Source organism: Anomaloglossus baeobatrachus, chromosome 6 (assembly GCF_048569485.1).
Source record: "Anomaloglossus baeobatrachus isolate aAnoBae1 chromosome 6, aAnoBae1.hap1, whole genome shotgun sequence".
NCBI classification, from domain to species: domain Eukaryota; kingdom Metazoa; phylum Chordata; class Amphibia; order Anura; family Aromobatidae; genus Anomaloglossus; species Anomaloglossus baeobatrachus.
Window position 1 is genome coordinate 339,111,271 of NC_134358.1, and position 22,284 is coordinate 339,133,554.

The 22,284-nt window shown below is 47.4% G+C and overlaps 1 protein-coding gene across 8 annotated transcripts in view; it reads right to left on the reverse strand.

Moving 5' to 3' along the window:
- CTNND2 (catenin delta 2) overlaps positions 1–22,284 on the reverse strand; it is a 3,073,686-nt gene that overhangs the window by 1,781,157 nt on the left and 1,270,245 nt on the right. The gene's annotated exons all lie outside the window — the stretch shown is intronic.

Sequence of the window (22,284 nt, forward strand, 5' to 3'; positions counted from 1 at the left end):
CCAAGGATGAATGTTCACACATCATGACTACAGCGTCGTCTTTTATAACAGTAATAACCTATCACAACGCATCTGCTACAACCAATCCGATTAGATTAGGCGTGATTATTTAAAACCACAAATACGCCCTGAACGTTTACTGACGTCACAAACAACTACGAGGATGGCCGATTACACGGTGTCACACTTTGCAATGTGTCGTTCATTAAGACTAAACTGACCGATTTTATGGAATTAAACGATGTGTACACGATGGCCGAATTTCAAACGATTAGGCATCGGTTGGACTCGCAAGGAGCTGTCACATGAGGAGATGTCGTTACGAATGACGGAAGTGCGTCACAAAATCCGTGACCCCAACGATGCATCGCACAATAGATCGACTCGTGTAAAGCAGCCTTTAGGTTCCTATGGCACAAGGACAATAATATCTAAAACGAAGTCATAGACTACCGGATGAGGGTACACGTCTTCGGAAACAGCCCTTCACCAGCTGTGGCAATCTATGGACTGAGACGGGCCACCCGAGAAGGTGAGGAAGAGTACGGGCATGAGGCTCGCCAATTCGTGGAAAGGAACTTCTACGTGGACGATGGGCTCAAGTCCTTATCCTCGAGTGAAGAAGCCATCAATCTGCTTTCCAGAACTTAGAAAATGCTTGCTGCATCAAATCTCAGACTCCATAAGATTATATCTAATAGTCCAGAGGTATTGGAAGCGTTTCCACCCCAAGACCACGCCACAAGTTTGAGAGACCTCGACTTGGGTTCCGACGTCCCTCCCACACAACGTAGCCTCGGCCTGCTATGGGACATCAAACAGGATGCTTTCACTTTTCAAGTATCACTCTGTGAAAAACCATTCACTAAACGAGGAGTCCTATCTGTGATAAACAGTATCTACAATCCCCTCGGATTTGTTGCACCCTTCATTGTCCAAGGTAAGATCATGCTAAGACAGCTTACTGCCGAAAATACAGATTGGGATGCTCCGCTGTCGTCCCAGAAACAACAACGGTGGGAGGCCTGGAAGAAGTCCCTGAAGGTACTCGAAAAACTCCGGATTCCACGTTGTTATTCGTCAAGATCTTCTTTGGTTGTCATTAAAAGAGAAGTCCACATCTGCTCCGATGCGTCTACAGAAGCCATAGCTGCAGTAGCTTATCTGAAGACCTTCGCAAGGCACAACAAAGTGGACTGCGGTTTCATTCTGGGTAAGGCTAAACTGACTCCAAAACCCGCACACTCAGTGCCCAGGCTCGAACTCGTGCTACTTTTACCAAAGGAGGACGTTACATGAACTAACTTTGTCGTTGGACACTACCACGGCGGTGAGCGTACCATCTCTTACCCCTGCTGTACTGAGATACAACTGTCTGTGTCCAATTGAACCTTGAAGTTTTGCTTGGGACTAAAACTTTACCGTTGGATTATTGGGTTGGAGGAAGAGTTGACATGTTTGCAGCTTCCCCAATCCGAAGATGGGTTTGTTGAACTTCAATTAATTTACCATTTTTTCCTACCTTTACATTTTTACACAAGGACTATGCGTCATCGACCAAGCATGGACTTGAATTCAGTGCATTACCGTTGCATTTTTTGTGTTTCTCTCTTTTCTCAATACAGGTTTCATGACATCGATGGACAGGATTTAATCCTTACGTCGTAGAAGGACTTGTGAAGTCAGATGATTTCAGATGGGGAGTGTTGTGTCCCATGAATGGGAACAACCTGTTGTATATATTTCTTGCATTGCATATTTTTCCTCCTATCAGGAAATTCCTTTATTGTTACTAGGTAGATTTAGACTGTATTAAGTTTGTCCCTATGTTCCTCTCTTAGTTGGCTTCTGTATAGAATGCTCCTCCCTTCCTCCTCAGTTTAGTCTAGAGGAACCATTGCTGAAGACAGTAAGACATATGTGTACACCCTGTACAGATTATTCCTTTTCACCTGCCTTTACTTTGTACTTAATACAAGATTCTAGAAGAAAACTACAGCGTTTCTCCTGGTCTTTCTACAAGTCATCGTTTCTGGCTGAGTTGAACTATCTGTGGATGCCGGTAGTGTGAGTACAATCATACAGTTATCTAAGGGACTGATAATTAGAGCGCTTGGGATTCACAGCTACCAGGAAGATACAGAATACATACCCCAAGCGACTTGCAGATGTAATCGCAGCAAAAGGTGGCGCTACTAAGTATTAACTTAAAGGGGACGAATAATATTGCACGCCCCACTTTTCAGTTATTTATTTTTTAAAAAAGTTTAAAATAAGCAATAAATTTTATTCAACTTCACAATTGTGTCCCCCACTTTGTTGTTGATTCTTCACCATAACATTAAGATTGTTATCTTTATGTTTGAAGCCTGAAATGTGGAAAAAGGTTGAAAACTTCAAGGGGGCCGAATACTTTCGCAAGGCACTGTATATATATATTTTTTATGTTCTGCTTCTTTCACACAGTAATAATTATTTTTCATAAATAGTTTTTTTTGCAATATTCTGAAAGCTGTAATTTTTTTATTTTTTGGCAAACAGGGCTGTATGAGAGCTTATTAATTGCGTGATGAATTGGAGATTTTTTTTGTCCCATTTTGGGGAACATACCATTTTCTGATCACTTTTTATTCAGATTTTTTCAGATGAAGAATGAGCACAAACCAGCAATTCACTTATTGTTTTCTATATATTTTTTGCACTATTCACCGTGCGAGGTTAATCTGCCCCGATCAGTTCCAAAACAGGTCGGGGACGGTTCCCTTGGGTGTCAGCTGTCATGTACAGCTGTAACCTGCAGGATTTTCTCCCCTGGGGCAGTGCTATCTACTTATTCCTCAGCGCTGTTAAAAAGTTATGCTGAGTAATAAGGCCCCTGATCGACTGCCGTTAAAAGGCTTATCGGCAGTCGTTAAGGGTTTAAAGGGAATCTGTCAGTAGGTTTTGCTATGTAAGCTGAAGACAGCATGCTGCAAGGGTTAACAGAGAAAGGTCAGGAATGCCTGTTTTGTCACAGTCTGAATTTGTTATGTTTGTTTTAACCTCTGAACCTTTATCATTAGAGGACAAGAAACACTCCCTCTTCTGACTGACCCCTCCTTCTCAATGTACAATCTCTACTGAGAGCCTGATGTGAGGAGGGGACAGCTCCCTGGGCTCAGCTACATACAGTCATATGAAAAAGTTTGGGCACCCCTATTAATGTTAACCTTTTTTCTTTATAACAATTTGGGTTTTTGCAACAGCTATTTCAGTTTCATATATCTAATAACTGATGGACTCAGTAATATTTCTGGATTGAAATGAGGTTTATAATACTAATAGAAAATGTGCAATCCGCATTTAAACAAAATTGGACAGGTGGAAAAGTATGGGCACCTCAACATAAAAGTGACATTAATATTTTGTAGATCCTCCTTTTGCAAAAATAACAGCCTCTAGTCGCTTCCTGTAGCTTTTATTGAGTTCCTGGATCCTGGATGAAGGTATATTTGACCATTCCTGTTTACAAAACAATTCTAGTTCAGTTAAGTTTGATGGTCACCAAGCATGGACAGCACGCTTCAAATCATTCCACAGATGTTCAATGATATTCAGGTCTGGGGACTGGGATGGCCATTCCAGAACATTGTAATTGTTCCTCTGCATGAATGCCTGAGTAGATTTGGAGCGGTGTTTTGGATCATTGTCTTGCTGAAATATCCATCCCCTGCGTAACTTCAACTCCGTCACTGATTCTTGCACATTATTGCCAAGAATCTGCTGATACTGAGTTGAATCCATGCGACCCTCAACTTTAACAAGATTCCCGGTGCCGGCATTGGCCACACTGCCCCAAAGCATGATGGCACCTCCACCAAATTTTACTGTGGGTAGCAAGTGCTTTTCTTGGAATACCGTGTTTTTTTGCCTCCATGCATAACACCTTTTTGTATGACCAAACAACTCAATCTTTGTTTCATCAGTCCACAGGACCTTCTTCCAAAATGTAACTGGCTTGTCCAAATGTGCTTTTGCATACCTCAGGCGACTCTGTTTGTGGCGTGCTTGCAGAAACGGCTTTTTTCGCATCACTCTCTGATACAGCCTCTCCTTGTGCAAAGTGCGCTGTATTGTTGACCGATGCACATTGACGCCATCTGCAGCAAGATGATGCTGCAGGTCTTTGGAGGTGGTCTGTGGATTGTCCTTGACTGTTCTCACCATTCTTCTTCTCTGCCTTTCTGATATTTTTCTTGGCCTGCCACTTCTGGGCTTAAAAAGAAATGTACCTGTGTTCTTCCATTTCCTTACTATGTTCCTCACAGTGGAAACTGACAGTTTAAATCTCTGAGACAACTTTTTGTATCCTTACCCTGAACAACTATGTTGAATAATCTTTGTTTTTAGATAATTTGAGAGTTGTTTTGAGGAGCGCATGATGCCACTCTTCATAGGAGATTCAAATAGGAGAACAACTTGCAAGTGGCAACCTTAAATACCTTTTCTCATGATTGGATACACCTGCCTATGAAGTTCAAAGCTCAATGAGGTTAGAAAACCAATTTAGTGCTTCAGTATGTCAGTAAAAAGTAGTTAGGAGTGTTCAAATCAAGAAATTGATAAGGGTGCCCATACGTTTGCACCTGTCAAATTTTGTTTAAATGCAGATTTCACATTTTCTGTTAGTACAATAAACCTCATTTCAATCTAGAAATATTACTGAGTCCATCAGTTATTAGATATATGAAACTAAAATAGCTGTTGCAAAAACCCAAATTGTTATAAAGAAAAAAGGTTAACATTAATAGGGGTGCCCAAACTTTTTTCATATAACTGTAATTAAACCTAAAACTGCAGATTTGGCCAGAATGGCTGCAGCCAGTAATCTAAGTGATTCAGAAGATATTTTCCTACATCATACTGGTCTTAAGGGGGCTTTACATGCAACAACATCGCTAACGAGATGTCGTTGGGCTCACAGAATTCGTGACACACATCTGGCCTCGTTAGCGACGTTGGTGCGTGTGAAACGCACGAACAACCGTTAACGATCAAAATTACTCACCTAATCGTTGATCGTTGACACGTCGTTCTAATCCCAAATATCGTTGCTGTTGCAGGACGCAGATTGTTTGTCGCTCCTGTGGCAGCACACATCGCTATGTGGGACACCGCAGGAACAAAGAACATCACCATACCTGCGGCCGCCAATGAGGAAGGAAGGAGGTGGGCGGGATGTTCCGCCCGCTCATCTCCGCCTTTCTGCTTCTATTAGGCACCCGCTTAGTGACGCCGCTGTGACGCCGAACGAACCTCCCTCTTAAAAAGGAGGCGGTTCGCCAGCCACAGCGACGTCACTAGGCAGGTAAGTATGTGTGACGGGTCCTAGCGATGTTGTGCACCACGGGCAGCGATGTTGTGCACCACGGGGGCGGGTGCTTTCACCAGTGACATCGCTAGCGATGTCCCTGCATGTAAAGCAGCCTTTAGATTAGGTAACAAAAACCTGTAGATAGATTCCTTTTAAAAAGAACCTGTCATCATGATTTAGCCTGTTAATATAAAGGTCTGGCCATAATGGCACTGTTTTAATGCAATATCCTTTTTGTGCATTGGGGCCTGACAGTGAAGCGTGACTGTGACTAGGGTCGTTGGCCCCTTTGAGTTTGTAATTGATCCTTATTTAAAGTTTGCGCTGGCACCACTCTTGGGTATGTTCATATTCATCTCCTGGCGATCTTCAGCAAAATGGCACTGGAGGTGGTACATGCTCAGATTGGAGTCTGGCAGCTTCCAGCAAAATGTTGCTGGTGGCGGCATATGCGCAGGTTGAGATCTCGGTCCATGATCAATGCACGAAGAGGTTATTGCACCAAATCTGGATGATTAAGCAGAAAATGAGATTATTTCATTATTGATGACCGTAAACCACACTAGTAAACAGTCAGGGCTGTACATAATTATTTTTGCTGTCATCTCACCCACTCACTGTTCCTTGATCGACATCCTGCTTGATGAGTAAATGAACTAAGTGGAAATTCACTCAAGAGACAATGGTAGTGGTTATAGCAGATACACTGACTATAGTTGTAAATGTATATTACTGCAGCTCTGTCCAGAAAAATTAAACTTTTGGTTTCCACACGTTTTGTTTTTTTTTAAAAAAAAGGTATTCTACATATCTTGGAATTACTTAACTAGGCAAAATTCTCATGACAGATTCCCTGAGATAAATGACAGGTTACATTCCCATGATAAGCATTTCTTGAGTACTTGATGTTGCAGTACTGATCGTCTGCAGCATTTCTGCAGTATTTCTGCACCTATTAGTCATATTATGCTGCTTGCTTTTATTCATTGCGTTTTTGAGAGAGTTGTTTTCACATGTCATGGTTTTGATGCTGTAGGTTTTATCTCTTTTTCGTATGACACGTTTTAACTAAAGCTGCATTGTTTTTTTATATTTCCTGGTACAAAAATAGTCACAGGCAAAACAACATAGGTAACACAGGACTGGTTACAGGACTCTGAACAGGAAAGCGTAATCTTACATCTAACGAGATTAGTCTATGTTTTTATGCAGTATTAATGACTGTTAATCCACTTAAGGCTGGGATGACACAACCGGATGTTCTCCATCAGAGAAAAATGGTCCGACTATGCACGCACACGGAGAATAAAAAAAGTATCTTCATCTTCTCCATTCTGTCAGTCTATAATCCCTGTACCCATAGACTTAATTGGCTGAGTACCATACCATTCTCATGAGCAAATTATGCATGCTGCAATTGTACCGCCCCGGGGCTCGGCCGGCTGCCGAGCCGCTCAGATCCATGCTCGTCGGTGGGTGGCTCGAGCTCCTCACGGACCCGGGGGTCACGTCGCTCTGAAGGGAAGTTGCTTGCGCTACATGAAGGGGGGTGGTGATGTACGGTGGGGTGGTCCATGGCCGGGGCCGCGGTTGTTTGGGGGGTTTAAGTTCGTGACGCCAACCATGGGTTGTGGTGAATAGATGGACACCACCGCTGCGATTGACTAGGCTCCCGGGGATGGTGTTGCACAGCTTGGTGTTAACGCCTCCGTGGGAAGGGGGGGTGATGGTCCCGGGGCCTGTGGATGAGAGGCTAGGGGAGTGCGTGTCATTGCGGTGCGGTGCTGTGCGCGGCCCGAGGGCACTGTTGTACTCACTATGACAGTCACACTGGAGTATCTGGTAAACCAAACAAGATGGTGGACGGTGCCCGCAGCCAGCTGCGCTTCCCCCTTTTCAGGTTGGTGGTTTCCGCCTTTAGGTAGAATCGTGACTCCTATGCCTGAGCAACGGTAGTCCGCTCCCCAGCTTTGTGTGTGCCGGAAGAGCCCTTTTGCCCGCAGACGCTGGCCCGTGGGATCTCTATGCCTGGGCGGTGGCTTTCTATCCCTATGGTTGGGCTGTTGTCTTTAGTCGGGTCTTGGGTGGGAAAGGACCTAAAATCCAGACTCCAATCAGTGAATTTTACTCGGTCCAGTGGCTTTTGGGCCTCGTACTGGGTCTGAGTACCCCTCCTGGTGCTCCGGTTTCCAATCGGTTCCCCGGTTCGGTACCGGCGGGCCACCACCCGTCCCCGGTCCTTACGGTTCCACCGGCTGTAATCCCAGCTCCTGCAGGCGGCCACCACCGTCTGCCTCCTGGCCAAAGGGAATCCGGGCTCTGACCCAGACCCCTGACAGACGTTACTCCACTCTCCTTCACTCCCCTAACAGAACTGTTGTCCTTTCCCGCCTCAGGCCATCCGAACTCCTTGGTGGGCCTGGCTCCGCCCCCCTGGTGTGAACGTCAGAACCTGAGAGGGGTGACTCAGGGTTTTTAGGTAGTCTGCTGGTACCTTTTTAGGGAAAAGTGTTTGTGTAAGGGACTACCTGTGACTACCTGGCTAGTCCAGAGCATCACATTCCCCCTTGGTTTAATGCAGACCGTCTGCGGGCTGCCCGTCCACCACCGGCTTATTTTTGTTGCTTTAACTGAAAAAGATGAAAACAGGTTTACAAGCATAATAACTTTTGTACAAATTTTAAGCATTCTTTTTAAATCTTCCCTTACAGGAGGCACATTCTTGAACCGTTACAAACATAATAAACAAACACTTTTATTAATAACGGTAATGGACCGGGTCCTTCTGCTTGCCCACCCAAGCAACCTGAACTTTGATGCTGCCCCTAAGAAATGGGCAGCACCCCTTTTTCCCCATCCAGGAATGGACCCAGCATTGGACGGGTACGGAGTTTCACACCCGACAGTCCCTCAGGGGCCCCACGTCCAGGGGACCCCCGGACCCGGAGGATCACCACCGGTTGTATTGGTGACGGGGCCTCGGCCATCGCATCCCCGCAGGCCCATCCTCCAATCTGCCTCTCTGGAGGCTGCAAGACGGGTCAGGCCAGTCCAACATTATTTACAAACCCAATAGTTTTTGGGTGGCCTGCAAGTTCTCAGCCATGTTCATTTTTAAAACAGGGCAGTATGGTCCCAATGGGGACTGTCAACTTGGTAGCCGGGATCCGCTACCTTTAATTTTCATCTTAATCAGGTGAAAGTCTCGGATGATTGGTGCTCACTCATTCAGCTATTTACACAATCAACATGTTGCACCCCTAGATGGCAGTCTCCGTGTACCTAAGCGGGGGCCTACCTAGGTTGGGGCGTGTGGACCTCCTGAGCCCAGTGTTGTCAGGGGGAGGCAGCGGGACAGAGGGGACGACCGATCCCTCTTCCCGTGTGTCAGGTATAGCGGGTAGAGACCTACGGGGCGTGGTATAGGTGCATCCCTGGGCGCTTGCTCAGGTGGCTCGCTGGCGAGCGTCTCCGTCTCCACTTCTTCCACTGGCTGTGGGAACATTATTACGAGAACAATCACCGCGCCATTCTGCATAGGCCAGTCTGCTGGGAAGTCACCCATTACAGTATGAATCACCTCTTTCCTCTTTTCCCCGCTCGGCACGGGAACCGGAGCCTCATCTACCAGTCTCAAGAGATCCGGGCATCTCTTCAGGTGGTCCTTGGAAACGGTAGCCGTGGTCTTCCCCTGGTCGCGACTGATCAGCTAGGTCTTCTCGTTCTCCCATCCGGTAGGCTGTATGACATATAGGATCTTCTCCCATTGATCGTCGAGCTTATGCGTCCTTCTCTTGCGCTTCAGCACCACATCCCCGGGTTCAACGGGGGCAGCCGGAGCCCGCTTGTTGAAGCTCTGCTCCTGCTTTTCTCGGCGTTGGCGCAGATTCCTGTCCACATACTCCTGGATCCGTCGGTACTGCGTTTGTCGCTTGGCATCCCAGTTGGTGGTGGAGGGAAGAGCTTCGGGCGCTTCTATGTCCATCTCCAGGTCCACTGGTCGGGCTCTCATCAAGTACGCGAGGATGCACTTGGTGGAACTGCAGGGGATGTTATTGTACATGTCCACCAAATCAGGCAGCTTCTCTGGCCACAGGTTCCTTTTCTCCAACGGTAGTGTCTTGAGGAGGTTCAGGACCAGGTGGTTAATTTTCTCGCACATCCCATTAGTTTGGGCGTGGTACGGTGTGGTCCGGATCTTCTTACACCCGTATAAGTGACAAAACTCCTGGAGCAGATCTGCTTGAAAGGCCGGACCCTAATCCGTAAGCACCTTTTCCGGGTAGCCATGCGGTCGGCAGAAGTAGGCCTGGAAGGCTCTAGCTGCAGTACGGCCTGTCAAGTCTTTAACGGGGACAACCACCATGAACCTTGAGTAGTGGTCCACAATGGTCAGGGCATAAGTATACCCGCTTCGGCTGAGCGTGAGCTTGACGTGGTCCAGGGCGACCAACTCCAGCGGCTGGTGGGTGATGATCGGTCGCCGAGGGGCCTTCTAGCTGGCTTCTCAGTGTACAGTGGCCACATTCTCGGCACCAGGCCTCCACAGACTCTCGCATCCCACTCCAGTAAAACCGCTCCCTCAGCAACATTTCCAGCTTTTTCCAACTGAAGTGCCCTGCGCTGTCATGGTAGGCCTGCAGGACCTTGGGCACGCTTCCCTGTGGAACCACCAGCTTGCGAATCTTCTCATGGGTTTTCGGGTTGATCAGCTCAGCCGGTCTCTCTCCTTCCACAACCGCTGAGCTTCTGAGGGAGCTTCGGGGTCCATCCTGGAAGAGCCCTGCGCAATCATGGTTTTGACCAACTGGACTGCAGGTTCTTGGTCCTGAGCTTCCTGCCACCTTTGGCTGGGCAGCGGATCAAGGTTCACCTGCTGCTGGTTAATGCAGGGCTTCTCATCCCGTGGCTGGTGGAACGTGGGTAGCTCAACTTCCTCAAGGTCGTCGTTCTCCACCCCTCCATCGGGTAGGTGCGGCATCTGAGACAGTGCATCCGCGTTGGTGTTTTTGCGGCCAGCCCTGTACTTGATAGTGAAATCGTAATTGGACAGTCGGGCCATCCACCACTGCTCCAGGGTGCCCAGCTTGGCCGTATCCAGATGTGTCAGCGGATTGTTGTCCGTGTAGGCAGTGAACTTTGCCGCCGCGAGGTAATGCTTAAACCTTTTGGTTATTGCCCACATGAGGGCTAAGAACTCAAGCTTGAAGGAGCTGTAATTTTCGGGGTTCCTTTCTTTTGGCCGGAGTTTTCTGCTGGCGTAGGCGATCACTTTCTCCTTCCCGTCCTGTACCTGGGACAGGACCGCCCCAGGCCCACGTTGCTGGCGTCGGTGTAGAGGATGAACGGGAGACTGTAATCGGGGTAGGCCAAGATTTCTTCCCCTGTCAGGGCTGACTTCAACTGGCGGAAAGACTCCTCGTGCTTCTCGCACCAGACAAATGGGGGCCCCAGGGCTCTCCCGTTCTTGGTCTGTCCCACAAGGAGGTCTTGCATGGGCGCGGCCATTTTCGTGCACCCCTTGATGAAACGGCGGTAGTAGCCCACCAGGCCCAGGAACTGCCTCACCTCTCTCACCGTGGTTGGTTGAGGCCAGCTCTGGATAGCAGTGACCTTCTCAGGATCCGGGGCCACACCTTCGGCACTCACAACATGTCCGAGGTACTGCACCTTGGGTTTCAGCAGGTGGCACTTGGAGGGCTTCAGCTTCATCCCGTACTTGGAGAGGGCTGCAAACACTTCTGCCAGGTGCTCCAGGTGGGCCTCGTACGTCTTGGAATACACAATCATGTCATCCAAATACAATAGAACAGTCTCGAAGTTGAGATGTCCCAAGCAGCACTCCATGAGCTGTTGGAAGGTCCCGGGAGCATTGCACAGCCCGAATGGCATACTGTTGAACTCACAGAGTCCCATGGGGGTAGCAAACGCGGTCTTCTCAAGATCTTCCTGTGCAATCGCCACCTGCCAGTATCAACTGGTAAGGTCAAGGGTAAAGAAATAATTAGCAGTCTTTAATGCAGCCAGTGACTCTTCGATGCGGGGAAGAGGGTAGGCATCTTTATGCGTTATCTGATTGATCTTCCGGTAATCCACACACATTCTCATGGTACCGTCCTTCTTCTTTACCAGAAAAAATGGAGCTGCCCAAGGACTACAACTATCTCGGATGACCCCTGCCTCCTTCATGTTCCTCAACATGTAATTGGCGCATCGATAGTGTGCTGGTGGGATCGACCTATACCTTTCTTTAATGGGTGGATTTGTGCCTGTGGGGATATGATGTTGAACCCCCTTAATCCTCCCGAAGTCTAGCAGGTGCTTGCTGAAAACCTGCCCATACTCCTGTACTACCCTGTATACCCCGTCTTTGTGGTGTAGCGGGGTAGACTCAGTGCCGACATGTAACTCCCGGCACCATTCCTCTAGCTGCATGGATGGGGTGTCACTGCTCGTGTTGGGTGCAGGGGTAGTGGGGATGGTTTCATGGATGGCGTGGGTGTCTATGGTGAACAGCTTAGCTATGGTGGCGTAGCGGGGGAGCCTAACCTCTTCCTCCCCGCAATTCAGCACTCTCACAGGCACTCTCCCCTTCTTGACGTCAATCACCCCCCTGGCGGCCATTACTGTGGGCCATCCCCTTCTTGACATCAATCACCCCCCTGGCGGTCATTACTGTGGGCCAGTGCTCTGAAGGCGAGGGTTCCACCATCGCCGGGTAATCCCGTCCCTGGGGGCCTACTGCTGCCCTGTACCAGATTATCATCTCGCTCCTTGGCGGTACCACCAAAGGGGCTGCATCCATCACCCGCACTCCACCAATCTCTCCACCCGTCAGGTTCACTTGCTGCCGATGCAGGAGGGCCCGGATCTCATGCTGCCGTGCCCTCTGCTGACCCCCTCCTGCAGTGGCAGACAGCTGCTGCAACAAGCTCAACACTTCTCCCATACATTGCTCAATCACATTGGTCCCTAGGACCACTTTCGGGTTACGGTCACTGGACTCATTCAGCAACACAACCATCCCTTGGCGTTTCAGCTGGGTCCGTCCCACAGTCAGGGTCACCTCCTTGAATCCCACCTGAATCATAGGGAGCCCATTGGCCGTAATAATAGTCATGCTATCGTCGGGAGGGGCAAGTTCACTATCGGCCCAATATCGCTGGTACAATGAATAAGGCATAGTCGTTACCAGCGATCCGGTGTCCAACAGGGTCATGGTCGGGACGCCATCCACTGCCAGGGAGATGATGGGGCGGCCTCCAACATACCGGTCTCGCCAATCAGTCGGGCCGTGAGGGTCTACTCCTGAGGATTGACCCTTGGCCTCAGGGGTTGCTCGTTTAACGGGCATCGCCTAGACTAATGGTCAGGTTTGTTGCACCTGTAGCAGACAGGCGGCCCATACCGCGGGTCGTTGTTCTCCTTCCGCTGCATACAGGGGACGTCCTCCAGGCTGTCAGCGAGTTGGATCTTCTCCTGGGGCTTGGCTCTCGTCGGCAGCTGGAGTGCGGCCAGGATCCGAGTGAGGTCTTCGTTCATGCATCGGACCTGCAAGGCCAGCTCTTCCATCATCCCGACGGGTGCAGCAGAGGCCGGTAGAGCCAAGAGAGGGGGCACTACCGAAACGGGAGCGGTCTCGACTGGCCAAGGGGTCGCATCAGGAGCGCCAGTGGTTGGTGCTTGCAGGGCCTTGATGGCCCGCTCCTTTATTACTGCAAAGTCCAAGTGGGCGTGCTCCAAAGTCCATAACCGCAGCTGTTTGCAGTCTTCAACGGATCCCAGTCCATGTAGGAATTGCTCCACTAGCATCTTGTTGCTGTCGATCTCACTGATGGTGTCCACCTGCTGCAGCGTCCGGAGGGCTGTCTGCAGGCACAAAGCATAGTCTCTTATACTGTCCGCGGGCCGCTGCCGACATTGGTAAAACTGCATCCGCAACTCAGCCTCAGTGCGGGTCTCAAAGGCGGTCTGGAGTTTCTCAAAGATAGTGGTCACCGAAGCCCGGTCGCGTCTGCCCAGGTCTCCGTCTCCTGCTCGGCCACGCTGGTCAGTTGCCCTAGCACTACCGTCGCACGCTGTCTGCCGGTCATGGCATACAAGTCAAGGATCGTGCTTATCTTTTTCCGGAACACCTGCAAGGCATAAGGCTTCTTATTGTACTGGGGTAGCCAGGTAGCACCGGGCACGTAGGGCAAGTAGATCGGCATTACCTGGGTGACCGCCGGACCCGCGACCTCCCCCACTCCTGCGACCGGAGCGAGGGCCACTACATTCTCGTCTTCGGGCGCCGCCACTCCCGTGGCCGGCGCCCATACGCTATGCCCGTTGGGCACGGACATCTTCCCTCTGTACCCCCTTGGTCTTTTCGGGGCACTCTGCTTTCTTTCTGCACCGCTCTGTTCCCAGGGGGCGGGGCTTCAACTCTCGCGCTATTTTCGTGGGGAAGACAGGTCTGGCGGGAAACTTCACGCCACAGGACAGTGACAAGATGGCGGATTCTGAAATTTTTCAACGGGACTTCCGCTGACTGTAACTTCAAGGCGCACTTCCACAGGTAAGTGGATGGGTTCAATTCTCTTCGTGACGCCAGAAGAGTCAATGTGTACCGCCCCGGGCCTCGGCCGGCTGCCGAGCCGCTCGGATCCGTGCTCGTCGGTGGGTGGGTCATGTCGCTCTGAAGGGAGGTTGCTGGTGCTACGTGAAGGGGAGTGGTGATGTACGGTGGGGTGGTCCACGGCCGGGGCCGCGGTTGTTTGGGGGGTTTAAGTTCGTGACGCCACCCACGGGTTGTGGTAAATAGATGGACACCACCGCTGCCGTTGACTAGGCTCCCGTGGATGGTGTTGCGCAGCTTTGTGTTAACCCCTCCGTGGGAAAGGGGGGGGCGATGGTCCCAGGGCCCGTGGATGAGAGGCTACGGGAGTGCGTGTCGTTGCGGTGCGGTGCTGCGCGCAGCCCGAGGGCACTGTTGTACTCACTATGACAGACACACTGGAGTCTCTGGTAAACCAAACAAGATGGTGGACGGTGCCCGCAGCCGGCTGCACTTCTCCCCTTTTCAGGTTGGTGGTTTCTGCCTTTCTCCTGCACCTTTCTTTCGGTAGAATCGTGACTCCTATGCCTGAGCAACGGTAGTCTGCTCCCCAGCTTTGTGTGTGCCGGAAGAGCCCTTTTGCCTGCAGACGCTGGCCCGTGGGATCTCTATGCCTGGACGGTGGCTTTCTATCCCTATGGTTGGGCTGTTGTCTTCAGTCAGGTCTTGGGTGGGAAAGGACCTAAAGTCCAGACCCCAATCAGTGAATTCGACTCGGTCCAGTGGCTTCTAGGCCTCGTACTGGGTCTGAGTACGCCTCCTGGTGCTCCGGTTTCCAATTGGTTCCCCGGTTCACTACCGGCAGGCCACCACCCGTCCCCTGTCTTTACGGTTCCACCGGCTGTAATCCCAGCTCCTGCAGGCGGCCACCAGTTTCTGCCTCCTGGCCAAAGGGAATCCGGGCTCCGACCCAGACCCCTGACAGACATTACTCCACTCTCCTTCACTCCCCTAACAGAACTGTTGTCCTTTCCCGCCTCAGGCCATCCAAACTCCTCGGTGGGCGTGGCCAATCGCCTGGCTCTGTCCCCCTGGTGTGAACGTCAGAACCTGAGAGGGGTGACTCAGGGTTTTTAGGCTGGCTGCTGGTACCTTTTTAGGGAAAGGTGTTTGTGTAAGGGACTACCTGTGACTACCTGGCTAGTTCAGGGCGTCACACAATCTTTTTCCATGGAGCACTTAGTCCGATGAAAAAAATGACATGAATAACATTGGTCAGAGTGTGATCCAATTTTTTGAGAAATAGCACTCACATCGAAAATATGATCATCTGCATGAGCCCTAATTGAGATAACTTTATGATGAAAGTTATCAAGATGGCGCATTAGATATATAGCTATGTGAGTTTCTTTACAGCGGATAACCTGTATCTAATGAAATTTTATGATTATGATCCGCACATAAAACTCATTGTACCAACAAGAGAAATAGACGTTGTACAAGTCAAGAACACTTTGCGGGTCAGTTTAAACAAAAAAAAACAACACACTGGGCACATGAGTATTAGTTTTCTGTAAGTCTCAGAATTTGCTAGAACTGTTACATGCTTCATTTGCAAAATTATGCAGCATCACAAATTTACCAAACACTCATCATGGGAACTTACATTCATTTGAACATGCTTACAACATCAATATATTTATGAAGAAAAAAAGAGAAGAAATTGCTTTAAAATTAAGTACAGAAAATAGCTAAATAGATTTCATTTCACTGTTTAAGGCCCTCTTCACAAATCCATGTCTCCCGTACGTGTGACGTCCATTTGCACACGTACCGGACACTCTGATAAAACAGTGTTTTAGGATTTTAATGGATTGAATAAATTTGGATTTTTATTTTTCTGGATGCTGTGCTGGATATCCTTCCTTTTTTCCATTTATATAAATGAGTCTGCACACACATGCGTGTTTTCACGTGGACCTTGTGTCCGTGTGGAGCATACATGTGTCTGTGTGCTCCACACGTAGATATCTTCATTTTTCTCCGGCAGCACGGGTGCCACACGAACCGTACAGATGGAATCCATGTGACAACAGTGTGACAGGTACCAGAGAAAATCATGTTTCTGTGAAAAAAAAAATGAATTTATATACTCAAGTTCTCCAGCGCTGCTGTCTCTGCCGCTACTGTCATTTGCTTTCGATCCCCGCTCATTATGCTCATCGCATATTCACTGCACCAATGACCGGAATCAGCAGCAGCAGAAAGTCAGCAGGGCCGGAGACCGCAGAGTGGAAGACATCAGCACCACGGACAGCAGCGTCACGGACAGGTGAGTAGAAAGTTCCTGTTCTCCGTGTATTATCACGGATAGCACACGGTGAACTCTACAGTAATGTACCAAAATCACGGCACACCGAGGGCCATACGTACCTTTTACAAGTCCGTGCAAAACGTGTGTTGTTTTCACGGATGTGTGAAAGAGGCCTAAGACATTGTACTTGGTCACATTATAGCCTAAGGTTGTGTGCAAACAGTGATGGACTGTATAAAAAACACAAAATGAGATCTTGTCCACGTTTCGTCAGATTTTCAGACCAGACAAACATTTCTAAGTGGTTTAATTGCAGCTGTGTTGCATTTTTCTGTTACAATGACAAAATTAATGAATTTGGACTCACTATAAATGCAAGAAAATATATTTGCAGTTTAACATCATGTCTGGGAGAAAAACTCTACACTCTTTTTTTAAAAAAATGTATTGAAAGAATCATCATATCTTAAAATAAGAGAAAAAGGAAATCCATTTTTAACCCCTTCACGACCTTGCTATTTTTCTTTTTTTCCCGCTTTTGCTTTTTCCTCCAGTTCTTCCAAGAGCCATAACTATTTATTATTCTATCCACATAGCCATATAATGGCTTCTTTTTTGTGAGGGGAGTTGTACTTTTGAATCACATCAATCATTTTATCATGTGATGCACTGAAAAATGGAAAAAAAATTCCAAGTGCTTTGAAATTGCAAAAAAGTTCAATTCCACAATAATTTTTGTTTTATCACATTTACTGTTTTGTAGAACTGACACAGCAATATCTCCAGGTCAATATTTGTATGCAAATACCAAACATGTATAGTGTTTTTTATTTAAGTGGTTAAAAAAATGTGTAAATTTGTAAGAACAAAAAATTCCATGACCCAGAACATTTTCATTTTCCAGGATTTGGGGCTGTGTGATCACTTATTTTGTGTGTCCTTACTTGACATTGGTACTGGTACCATTATGGGGTAGCTACGATATTTTTATCGCCTCTTATTACATTTTATTGCAATGTTTTGGAGGTCAAAAAAGCATAAATCTGACGTTTTGATTTTTTTTCCCCCATTACGTTAATTACCGAATGGAATTATTTATTTAATATTTTGATAGATTGGACTTTTTTACAAATGCAGTGATAGCAAATATGTCTATTTTTTTAATGGGGCAGAAGAAAAGTGATTAAAACTTGTGTATTTTTCATATTTTTAAAAACTTTACCCCCACCTTTTATTGTATTTAATAGCCCCCTTAGGGGTACTTTGCACACTACGACATCGCAGGTGCGATGTCGGTGGGGTCATGTCGAAAGTGACGCACTTCCTGCGTCGCTCTCGACATCGTAGTGTATAAAGCCTAGATGATACGATTAACGAGCGCAAAAGTGTCGTAATCATATCATCGGTGTAGCATCGGCGAATTCCATAATTACGCCGATGCGACGGTCCGATGTTGTTCCTCGCTCCTACGGCAGCACACATCACTGTGTGTGAAGTTGCAGGAGCGAGGAGCATCTCCTACCGGTGTCACCGCGGCTCCCGTTGAATATGCGGAAGGAAGGAGGTGGGCGGGATGTTTACATCCCGCTCATCTCCGCCCCTCCGCTCCTATTGGCCGCCTGCTGTGTGACGTCACAGTGACGCCGCACAGCCCGCCCCCTTAATAAGGAGGCGGGTCGCCGGCCAGAGCGACGTTGCAGGGAAAGGTGAGTGCATGTGAAGCTGCTGTAGCGATAATGTTCGCTACGGCAACTATCACCACATATCGCTGCTGCGACAGGGGCAGGGACTATCGCACTCGGCATCGCAACATCGGCTTGCGAGGTCGTAGTGTGCAAAGTACCCCTTAGAGTACTTGAAGCTGCAATAGTCTGATTACTTGTGCTAAGGAAATATTTGCTAATATGCTAGCATTTTATGTGCCATGGTTTGATCCCCTCAAGACCCAAGAAATATAACTATTAGGACTTAGGACCTACATTTTTTTAAAATTGTTTTTGCCTTCTAACATGCAGCTTTCATTATGATATGACATTATTAGATCTTGTTTTTTGAAGGCCCAGTAGAGCTTTGTTAAGTAATTATCATTTTGGGGTACACATGTATTAGCACTTTCTTCCATAATTATTATTACACAGTAAGGTTTCAAGCATTTCTCCATTTTCAAAAGAAAAATAGTTGAATGCAGGACGTTTCAATTTGCTCATCACTAGTGATGAGTGGACTCACAGATAAACAGTGGTTCCCGGTGATCACACTTTTAAAATCTGGTTCGATGCATTCTCGGCACTTCACTCTCCCCCGCTGACATGTCTGGCATTCCTCCTTACCACCTCCTGTGTCCGGCTTCAGTTGTGTATGGCTGATTATGACTGTGGTTCATTATCACCCTTACTCTTACTCCAGCTAGTACTTCACATTATTAGCGTACACAACTGACTCTTGACTCTTGTTTGTTTGTGTTTTTTTGTTCGCCCTTCATATGGGCAATCTTGCTACTCTGCTTATTATTATAATCATTTTCACAACAGGGATTTTTCACCCCTTGATGCGCCTTTTGCCTCCACAGTAGGCATACTCCCAGTGACTACCCTTTCAGCAGGCACCTTAGGTACATTACTTCCTCCCGCTGATACCCCTGGCACTTTACCTTATCAGCCAGTGTTCAGTTTCAGTTTCAGTTGTACATGGCTGATTAGGAAATTTGGTCAAACTTTTTCCAATTTTGCCTTACCTCTTGCTCCATGACTATTTAGATCGGCGCATGTACAACTGATCCTGAGCTTTTTATTTTTCCACTCATTTTTTGCCTGCCTACTATATAGGTGATAGTGTCAGCGGTGCACCTCAGGCACATTATTTCCTTCAGCTGATTCTTTTTGCACCTTACACCATCAGCCAGTGTTCAGTTTCAGTTGTGTATGGCTGATCAGGAATTTGGTCTAACTTTATTATTCCTGCCTTACCTCTTAGGGGTACTTCACACACAGCGAGATCGCTACTGAGATCGCCGCTGAGTCACGTTTTTTGTGACCTCATTAGCGATCTCGCTGTGTGTGACACTGAGCAGCGATCTGGCCCCTGCTGTGAGATCGCTGCTCGTTACACACAGTGCTGGTTCGTTTTTTTATTGTTGCTCTCCCGCTGATAAGCACACATCGCTGTGTGTGACAGCGAGAGAGCAACAATCCTGAATGTGAAGGGAGCAGGAGCCGGCGTCTGACAGCCTGCGGTAAGCTGTAACCAAGGTAAACATCGGGTAACCAAGGTGGTTACCCGATATTTACCTTCGTTACCAGCCTCCGCAGCTCTCATGCTGCCAATGCCGGCTCCTGCTCCCTGCACACGCTAAGTTAAGCGGTGTGAGCTGGTAACTAAGGTAAACATCGGGTAACCATACCCGATGTTTACCTTAGTTACCAGTGTCCGCAGCTTCCAGACGCCGGCTCCGTGCAAGCGCAGCGTCGCTTGCACGTCGCTGCTGGCTGGGGGCTGGTCACTGGTCGCTGGTGAGATCTGCCTGTTTGACAGCTCACCAGCGACCATGTAGCGATGCAGCAGCGATCCTGACCAGGTCAGATCGCTGGTCGGATCGCTGCTGCAATATCCACAATTTTTCACATTTTTTTCTCTTCTTCCCTTTGGCATTCCCTGTTTCATACAGGCTTATGCATCTGGGCTTTTTTGTATTCCTACCCATATTTCTTTTCTCTTTGCGGACTACCAGTGGTGCACCCACAGAGGGTCTCCCGTGACCACCTCCACACGACTACATAGGATTCCCCATTTTAAATCCTCTTTCCTCTCTACTTATAGGGCATTATTTACCATTTTGATTACCACATTGTGGTTCAAACGCAAACCTTCCTAATTTTTAACATTTGTGGAGTATTAGTACCATCTTTATTTCAGGGCTCTCCTCCTGTGGCGGTTAGGGTTGTATCATTACAATTGTGTTCTATACTATATTTGTGAGTTTTCATCCATCCATGACCCTGTGATTTCATCCTTGCTCATTTTACATTGCAAATATTGTGACTTTTTGTGAGATTAATATTTTTAATGATATTTCTAATAATATTTATAACTTTTTTTGCAATACTCTGTGCCATTTTTCTTCTTTGTTCTCTTTGTCTACACAGTTGTTCAAATATGTACTTTTTCACAAACCAAATCTGCAGGTGTCTCTTGCGGCCATGCTTTAATCATTCAGATCAGGTCAGCGTTGCTATTTATTGTTAAAAAGCAACACTGACATAAATCTCAATGCTAAGTTGAAGGGTTATTCCCATCTCATTGTTTCATGGATTAAAGGGAACCTGTCACCAGATTTTTCCCTATTAAACTAAAAGAATCACCTTCTGCAGCTCCTGGGCTACATTCTATGAAGGTGCACCTTGGCTCTGACTCCCCTTCCAGACCCCAAAAATAACTTTATAAAGCCTGGCCATTAGGTATGCTAATTACCTGTGTTGTCCAGATGGGCGGGCTCATTTTCTGCTCCTGTCCCTCCTCCTGCCGCTGATCGCCGTCCTCCTTTCTTGATTGCCGTGATGACGCCTCCGTAATCATCCTCGTTTCATTTTCAAATCTCGCGACTGTGCAGTAATGTAGGCTAGCGCAGGCGCAGTTCACTCTGCCATATCGCGGACAGAGCAGAAAACATAGCTGCCCTTGCGCACACCGGTGAGCTAAATGCGCAATTATTTTGCAATAATCAGTCAGTCCGTATTAAATTCATTCCTGGGGGGGGTGGGGGATGACCACAAAAGTCCCCTACAGCTAGTTATCATGGTATAAAGCTGTGGAAAAGAGTCTTTTTGGAACATATAGATTTTGGAACATATGTAATAACTATACCCCTGATGAACCTCCACTCAAGGAGGCGAAAAGCGTCGGGTATAACTTCTTGGGGTTAAAATGTTGCAATTAGCATAAAAGACTACTGTATGTAAAATCTATACCAATACAGTAAGTCACATATTTTCCATCTTTGTCCGATATAACCAAAACTACATATAGGTCTAACACGTTTTTCTATTATCACATGGGAGACATATTGTCAAACTCATTTGTACATTTCCCAACAACATATACTTTTCTCTTTTCAGTATATAGATAATTATTGGAACTAGACAAAAATGATTTTGTGGTTAATTGTGTTTTATTGAGTGTAAATATTTGACTTATCATTGATTGTAAAGTTGACTGGTGGAGCGATATAACTATTCCCTGGGATATACCGCTGGCTGGTCCACTAAATTGTGAACTAATTTGTATTTAAGACCTTTAGGGTATATTTATTTAATTTCTTTTTGATGTATCTTTAAAATTGCTGTTTATTAATAAAGATAATATTTTAGGAGTATTTTTCTGTGATTTTATGTTTTTGGATTACTCCAGATTTTTGATCTGTTTTTCTGTGAACTAATTAGCATACCTAATGGCCAGGTTTTATAAAGTTATTTTTGGGGTCTGGAAAGGGAGTCAGGGCAAAGGTGCACCTTCATAGAATGCAGCCCAGGAGCTGCAGAAGTTGATTCTTTTAGTTTAATAGGGAAAAATCTGGTGACAGGTTCCCTTTAAACAGGACTAAAGCGGGCTTTACATGCTACGATATCGTTAATGAATTATCGTCGGGGTCACGTTGTTTGTGACGCACATCTTGCGTCATTAACGATATCGCAGTGTGTAAAACTTAAGAGCGATCTGAAATGATCGCAAAAGAGGGCAAAATCGTTTGCCGCGGAGAGGTCGTCCTCAAATAAAAAATCGTTTTCTGCTTTTTAGCGATGTTGTTTGGCATTCCTGCGGCACAACACATCGCTATGTGTGACACCGCAGGAGCAACAAACATCTCCTTACCTGCCTCCACCGGATTGGAAGGAAGGAGGTGGGTGGGATGTTTACGTCCCGCTCATCTCCGCCCCTCCGCTTCTATTGGACGGCTGCCGTGTGACGTCGCTGTGACGCCGCACGACCCGCCCCCTTAGAAAGGAGGTGGTTCGCCGGCCAGAGCAACGTCGCAGAGCAGGTATGTGCGTGTGACGCTGCCGTAGCGATAATGTTCGCTACAGCAGT